Source organism: Moschus berezovskii, chromosome 1 (assembly GCF_049115385.1).
Source record: "Moschus berezovskii isolate FMDL1 chromosome 1, NW_MosBer_1.0, whole genome shotgun sequence".
Lineage (NCBI taxonomy): Eukaryota > Metazoa > Chordata > Mammalia > Artiodactyla > Moschidae > Moschus > Moschus berezovskii.
Window position 1 is genome coordinate 73,077,620 of NC_142460.1, and position 7,831 is coordinate 73,085,450.

The 7,831-nt window shown below is 41.9% G+C and overlaps 1 non-coding gene across 1 annotated transcript; it reads left to right on the top strand.

Moving 5' to 3' along the window:
- The first annotated feature begins 861 nt into the window (after positions 1 to 861).
- On the top strand, positions 862 to 1,000 carry LOC129553799 (small nucleolar RNA SNORA48). Its single transcript, XR_008685522.2, has one exon. It is a non-coding gene; the product is annotated as a small nucleolar RNA SNORA48 (small nucleolar RNA).
- The last annotated feature ends 6,831 nt before the right edge of the window (positions 1,001 to 7,831 follow it).

The following is a 7,831-nucleotide window of genomic DNA, read 5'->3' on the forward strand; positions in this document are numbered from 1 at the left end:
ACTGTCGTGAGAATTAGAAGAAATGTATAAAGTACCTTATACAATGTCCAGTTCTCAGTGAATGCTGGTTATTATGATGAGCATGACTGTGGAGACAACAAAAGAGGAGGAGGAAGAGGAAGATGAGGGAGAGGAGGAGACAAGGCTGCAGGAACCATAAGGATTAGACTTATATTAGTCAATCAAAGACAGTCGAGAGAGAATTAGAAGGCATTTGCTTAGTAGAGCCAGAGTAAAGTCTACTGAGTAGAATACTATAAAAGCTTGGGCCTTCAAGCCATGAGGATGTAGTAGATCCACCTCTACTCTAGGGATATGGCTATTTGGCAGACAGGATAAGTTGTTTCTATTCCAGTACCTAGAACAGTGCCTAGCAGATGGTACTTAACAAAGAGTTAATGGATAAACAGGTCGAGTACCCCAACCCAGAGGACAGTGATAATTTCTTTGTCTTCGGTTCACCTATTTCTGGACTCAATACAGGCATTACTCGCTCCCATTTCTCTTCAGTTCCCACACTATATGACCACAGAATTTCCTCAGTAATATAATCAAATGTTTCACAGATTTCCCCATTACATCAATCACATTTAGACATTGTCTAATTAAACTCAAATCACTTTGTCATTCACTGTAATCATATTTCAAAATTCTGTGAGTTCTTCATTATAACCGAACAAGTGATTAAGGTAGAGACTAGCTAAACACTCCTGAAAGTCATGTTTTCCTTTGCCTGGGCACACAGCTGGATTGTTTCTCATGCCCATGACTGAGTTTGAGCCATTGGTAAGTGTGCACAAGTGATGTACATTTCTTCCTTTCCTGGTCCATAAAATCTTCCTATTTAAAATTCAGCTCCCTTGTCCCTGGCCTGGGTAGAGTGGCACCTGTTTGGTTGGTGGTGCCTGTCTCATATCAGTGAGGGACAAAACAACTCCTTGTTTATCCCAGCTTGGATTTTGCTCTGTGCCCATGGCTGGTTCATGCCCTGGACACGTGGAAACAAAAAATTCAGCTCCTTATCTGCCTTTGTCCAGATGAATGTAGAGAATCCTGTGACCCCAGGAGATGGTAGAATCAATGAAAGGAAAAGTCTGGGTCTCTAAATAATCACATGGGCCAAAGTCTGCCTCTCTCCTCACCATCTGCTGCTGCTGCTGCTAAGTCACTTCAGTCGTGTCCGACTCTGTGTGACCCAATAGACGGAAGCCCACCAGGCTCTCCTGTCCCTGGGATTCTCCAGGCAAGAACACTGGAGTGGGTTGCCATTTCCTTCTCCAATGTGTGAAAGTGAAAAGTGAAAGTGAAGTTGCTCAGTCATGTCTGACCCTTAGCGACCCCACGGACTGCAGCCTACAAGGCTCCTCCATCCATGGGATTTTCTAGGCAACAGTACTGGAGTGGCTTGCCAGTGCCTTCTCCGCTCCTCACCATCACATGCACACATATCAGCCTTCATTGGACTGTGATGTGAATGAGAAACATATCTTTATTGTATCAAGTTACTGGGACTTGGGGGTTACGCTTATAGCAGTTATCATGTTCTGACTAACTTAGAACAGTAATCATGTCACTTTACGGATTTTTATTTTAAATATGTACATATATTTCTTGAGAATATTAAAAAGTATAACTTGAGAACTTGGAACAATTCATTTTTTTCTCCTGTGTTTCATATTTACATGGTTACCCAAGCATGTCCTCTTTCTTCTGTCCTCTTAGTCACCCATATCACACCAAATCAATCAATCAGCAATCAATTCTGCTGCTAAATGTTCATTACTCTTCATCCCCACTATCTTTACCTTGTTTATTAGGCCCCTGAGTTTCCCACCTGGATCACTGAAATAACCTTCTATATTTTCTACTTGTCTTCAGTCTTTTATTCCTTCATCAGCTAGACTTTGCCAGACTGGTCTTTCTGACATGAAAATCTGATTTCATCATTTCTTTGCTTAAAATTCAGTAACTCCCCATCACCTCCCAATTAATATCTAAAGAAACTAGCCTTCTTTCAGATTCTGTTTGCTTACATCTTCCTTATCACACACCCTAAGCTATTAAAGCTCAATGATTTCCAAGTGTGAGCTTATATATCTGGTTTCCCAGGCATTACTGAAAAGAGTTTTGGAATTTAGAAGTCCAGGCATCATCTGCTGACTAAACAAATGATATAGCTTAAACACATATGCATTACCACTGAATTAACATGCATGCAGTATACGTGAGCTACTTTTATCACTATCATTTTCCAAATGTATCTATTTGCTATTATGATTAATAAAATTCCTTTTGGATGAAACTATTTGTAATATATTTCTCAGTTATAGGATATTAAATAAAACTACTGTCATGTGCATTGGAGGCCCAATATTTTCATGTTAAAAAGGGATCCACTCGACTATTTGGAAACTACTGCTGTAGCCAACCCAAACTATTTGCAATTCTTTGAATGGGCAGTGACATTGATTCTGTACATGTGGTGGATTCAGTGGTTTGGCTTGATCAGCCTCTGTCCCACCTTACTTAGAAGTAAGTAAGCGTGGCTTCCTGTGCTGCAGAGACTAGAAAGCTAATGGCTTTCTTTCTTAAAATTTTTTGCAGCAAGAGCTCTGAATGCACAAAATAGATGTGCTCCTGTGAGATTTAGAAATTTAAAACAGAGCTGAAGCCATGTTCCTGCTCTCCTGGCTGTCTTTCTATTGGCAAGCAATTTTGCAGAGATCCTTTGCTCTAACAGTCCAGTGGCAGCAGCATCAGGACTGCCTTTCTGATCCTTATCAGAGAATGACAGTGTATTCTTGGTCTGAAGCAGTCCAGTGATGGCCTCAGTGGGACAGTACTATAGTCTTTTGGGAATCACTCTTGGTAGGCTAGCCTACCGCCTATTCTGGTCCTTCCATGGTTTAGTCCTAATCCCCCATGAATCTTTACTTTCTTAAAATGACCATATTGCTGTTTCCTGTACTGAACCCTAATGAACACAAGTCTTGGAAAATATTGCTAACATGGAATCATGTCCCCTCTCAACCCCTCATACTCTTGCTCTCAGTTCAAGTGTGTTCTTTTCTAACGAGCGTTTACCAACCCCTGTAGCTGAGTCAAACACCTTCTTTTCTGTCCCAGTCATAATCCTAGGATGGTGCTTCTCACTACTGTATAACAATGGTCTATATTTGTCCATTGTTGTTATTGTTTAGTTGCTGAGTTGTGTCTGACTCTTTAGGAACACCATGGACTATTGTCCGCCAGGCTCCTTCTGTCCATGGGATTTCCCAGGCAAGAACACTGGAGTGGGTTGCCATTTCCTTCTCCAGGGGATCTTCCTGACCCAGGGATCGAACTCACATCTCCTGTATTGGCAGGCGGATTCTTTACCACTGAGCTACCAGGGAAGCCCTCACATCTGTCCATTACTTTTCTATATAAGTTAACTAATAAAGCTTCTTTGTGTTATTCATTTATTCCCAGGCTAGTGCACTATAAGGGCTCATGAAGTGAACGAATGAAGAAATAGGAATGTCCATGAATAACAACTAACAACCCATAAAGAAGGAAACACAGTAGTATGTGAAAGGACGTGTAGTTTTTCTTGCAAAATGATACCATGTGCAAGTATATTTAAAATAAGGATGGCCTGAAATGTCATAAATCTATATATATTCTCCTTAGACCCTTAACAAAGACAACCATATGGGCTAGACCAAAGATTGGCGATTTTTCTCTGTAAAGCTCCAGAGAGTAAATATTTTAGGCTTTGTGGGCTATATGATCTTTGCCACGACTACTCAACACAGCCATTTTCCAGAGACAGCGGCCATGTTGCTAGTTTGAAAACTGACTCCAGACACAGGAGGCACCGAGACTGAAGACAGACGCAGGCCACTCCAGACGGGAAGGTGACCGGTTTAATGAGCCACGGCGAGGTGTGGGGAGGAAAGTCACGTGAGGTGAGGTGAGGCGAGGCGACGGCCGAAGGTCTCCACACCCCCTACCAGAATCTCGAAAGTTCATACAGAGACCCTACCTGGGTTCAGTCAGTCATATATTCAGTCCTTACAGTCTCAACATCTTAGTCTCCCAAGGCTTCGACCTTAGAACAGCTCTCACTGAGGGAACGGTGGGCAGAAGGACATTCCAGGACAGGGGAGCATGTGTGGCACCTCCAAACGTGCCGGGCCCACGTGCAGGTCAAGCCACGGTCACGCCGTTTCTGTGACCTTCTCCAGCACACACACACACACACACACACATATAAAACGGGTAATCTATAAGGAATGGGAATGGTTGTGTGTGGTCCTATAAATCTTTATCTATGAACACTAAAATGTGAATTTCATATAATTTTCACGTCAAGAAACATTTTTGGGGGATTTTTTTCAAGCATTACAAAAATGTAAAATCTAAAAATAGGTCGAGTGGGAGTGAGTAATAAGGGTAAGCATATTTGGCCTGCAGGCAGTGGTTTGCAAGTCACTGGTTTAGGAGATTAAGGAAAGGTCTTGGTTTATAGTTTGGAGTGACTTTATTATTATTATTATGGTTTTTTGGTAGATCCTTGTATGTCTTTCAGTTTCTTCTCATGCAAAATGAAGATTATATTATGTAATAACATATTACTAATATAATTAATTCTGATATTATAATAGAACTGGACATGGAACAACAGACTGGTTCCAAATAGGAAAAGGGAGTATGTCAAGGCTGTATATTGTCGCCTTGCTTATTTAACTTATATGCAGAGTACATCATGAGAAATGCTGGGCTGGAGGAAGCACAAGCTGGAATCAAGATTGCCGGGAGAAATATCAATAACCTCAGATATGCAGATGACACCACCCTTATGGCAGAAAGCGAAGAAGAACTGAAGAGCCTCTTGATGAAAGTGAAAGAGGAGTGTGAAAAAGTTGGCTTCAAGCTCAACATTCAGAAAACTAAGATCATGGCATCCGGTCCCATCACTTCATGGCAAATAGATGGGGAAACAATGGAAATAGTGGCTGACTTAATTTTGGGGGGCTTCAAAATCACTGCAGATGGTAACTGCAGCCATGAAATTAAAAGACACTTACTCCTTGAAAGGAAAGTTATGACCAACCTAGACAGCATATTAAAAAGCAGAGACATTACTTGGTCAGCAAAGGTCCGTCTAGTCAAGGCTATGGTTTTTCCAGTGGTCATGTATGGATGTGAGGGTTGGACTGTGAAGAAAGCTGAGTGCCAAATAATTGATCCTTTGAACTGTGGTGTTGGAGAAGACTCTTGAGAGTCCCTTGGGCTGCAAGGAGATCCAACCAGTCTATCCTAAAGGAGATCAGTCCTGGGTGTTCATTGGAAGGAATGATGTTGAAGCTGAAGCTCCAATACTTTGGCCACCTGATGCAAAGAGCTGATCATTTGAAAAGACCCTGATGCTGGGAAAGATTGAGGGCAGGAGGAGAAGGGGACCACAGAGGATGAGATGGTTGGATGGCATCACTGACTCAATGGACATGGGTTTGGGCAGACTCTGGCAGTTGGTGATGGACCGGGAGGCCTGGCGTGCTGTGGTTCATGGGGTCGCAAATAGTCGGACACAGCTGAGCGACTGAAGTGAACTGAAAATATTTTGAGATCTTGAGGACAGGGCTTGTCACTTGTAGGTCTCTTGAAGTTTATAAGTACTGGATTAATTTAAGTGTTTGGCAGATAACATCTAATAGTAAGGTCTTGAAGTTCTGTGTGTTTGGCAAAACTGTCAGTGAGCAGGTAAGAATATTCTCCCCTTCATTTATTGCATGAAAGGGAAGGAGGCAAAAATAATATGTAGAAGATTATCACCCCACTTTTGTTCCCATCCAAAAATGGACAAATCACCTTAATTGCAGTCTTCAATAAAGCAGATGTCAAGAGATTACAAGCCCACACATTATACCTGTTTTAGTTTCTAGGATAAATTTTTTCTTGGAGATTTTGAAAGACTCGGATTAGAGAGGTGGAAGGAACACCTCCCTCTACTCCCAGTTCACAGTTGAGAATGTCCTGGACGTAGACTGTTAAAGGATAGTTTGTGGAAGGACACCACAGTGCTCCTTTTACTTTATCAGGCTTAAAAAAACATTATGCTGCTTTCTTTTAATAGAAATTGTCTAAGGTTAGGTCTAATCATGGGTTTACAACTAAATCATGTGTTTCCCTGAGTTGCAAAGGATTTCTGTTATATAAAACACAGTGATATAGTATAAGAAACTCAATTTCTTATTTTTTATTGATGACACTAACCATCAACCAAGGACTGGGAGGGATGAAGATTCTATGGCCTTAAAGACTGAGTCCAAAAGAGAAAAGCAGAAAAATCATTCTTGCCACCTAATGGGCAAGCATCACTAAGCAGCTTTCTACTGATCTCCTGTTGTATTTGAGAAATTAAGGAATAACATCCTACTTCTTTTAGGCACTCCAGCCTCTCATTTTTGCCTAAAACTGCCGAAGTATAGCGAGGGCTGCACAGCTTCACAAAAAGAGTGTTCCCACCCGCTCTGTGTTTGAACAACTCAGAGACCTACCTTGATCATCTTATTTAAAACTGGAACAACTCTATCTCTACCTCCAATCTCCATTCCTTGGTTCTTTTTCCATAACACTCACCCCACTTGGCATACAACATGATTAACTCATTTACTACATTTATTGGCTATTACATTTGTCCCCTCAACTAGAATGTAAGCTCCCCGATGGAAAGGATTTCTCTTTAGTTCTCTGTTTACCTCAAATAGTGCCTTGCACATAACAGGCACTCAGGAAATATTTGTTGAATTAATAAACAAAATTGAGAAAATGAAGACTAGGGAATCAAGGCACATCTTGATGTATCACATGGTTACACTTGAAAAAGATTTGGACAGGATGTAAAGAAACGATGGGGACAGCAGAATCATAAGAGGGCAAAGGAAAAGAACACTCATTGAGTGTTACGACATGCAAGGGACAATAAGGTATGCCCAGGTATGCCCATTCCCTTATTATCACAGCTACTATTATCCTCATCCTTACAGTTGATGAAATGAGGCTAGTTAACTTGTTCAGGTTCATACAGCTGGTGAAGGGTGGAGCCAAGACTCAACACTCACACCTGACTGCAAAGTCCATGTGTCACCATTGCTTTGTAACAGACTATGTAATGCCACCCCTATGAACCACAGTGCTGGTGGAGCCAGCTCAACATATGGATCTGATTTTATTAAAGTGGCTAAATAGGTTTCTGGTGTAAGATACTAGCAGATTCATGCTGAAGAGGTTTTGCTTTTCAAATTTACCACATAAAGGATGTCTATTTCCAGTAAGGACTTCCCCCCTGGCACAGTGGTAAAGAATCCACTTGCAATGCAAGGAGGATGCAGGAGATGCAGTTTCGATCCCTGGGTCGGGAAGATCCCCTGGAGAAGGAAATGGCAACCCAATCCCGGATTCTTGCCTGGAAAACCCCATGGATAGAGGAGCCTGATGGGCTACAGTCCATAGGGTTGCAAAGAGTCAGACATGACTGAGCGACTACACACACTGAACACACACACACACATTTCCAGTAAAGCCAGAAGTATCTCCTGGTGGTCCAGTGGTTAAGACTCTACACTGCCAATGCAGGAGGCATAGGTTCAGTCCCTGATCAGGGAGCTAAGATTCCACATGCTGATGGCATGCCCCTCCCTCCAAAGTAAACTGGAATTGTTTCATCCATGAATTAATCCCCTAAGCCAGGGAACTCAAATATCAAAACTTGTCATGTTGCCTGGGCAGCCGACAATGGCTTATTGAGTTAACTACTCGCAGGTTCAACATATTGGGGCAGCCA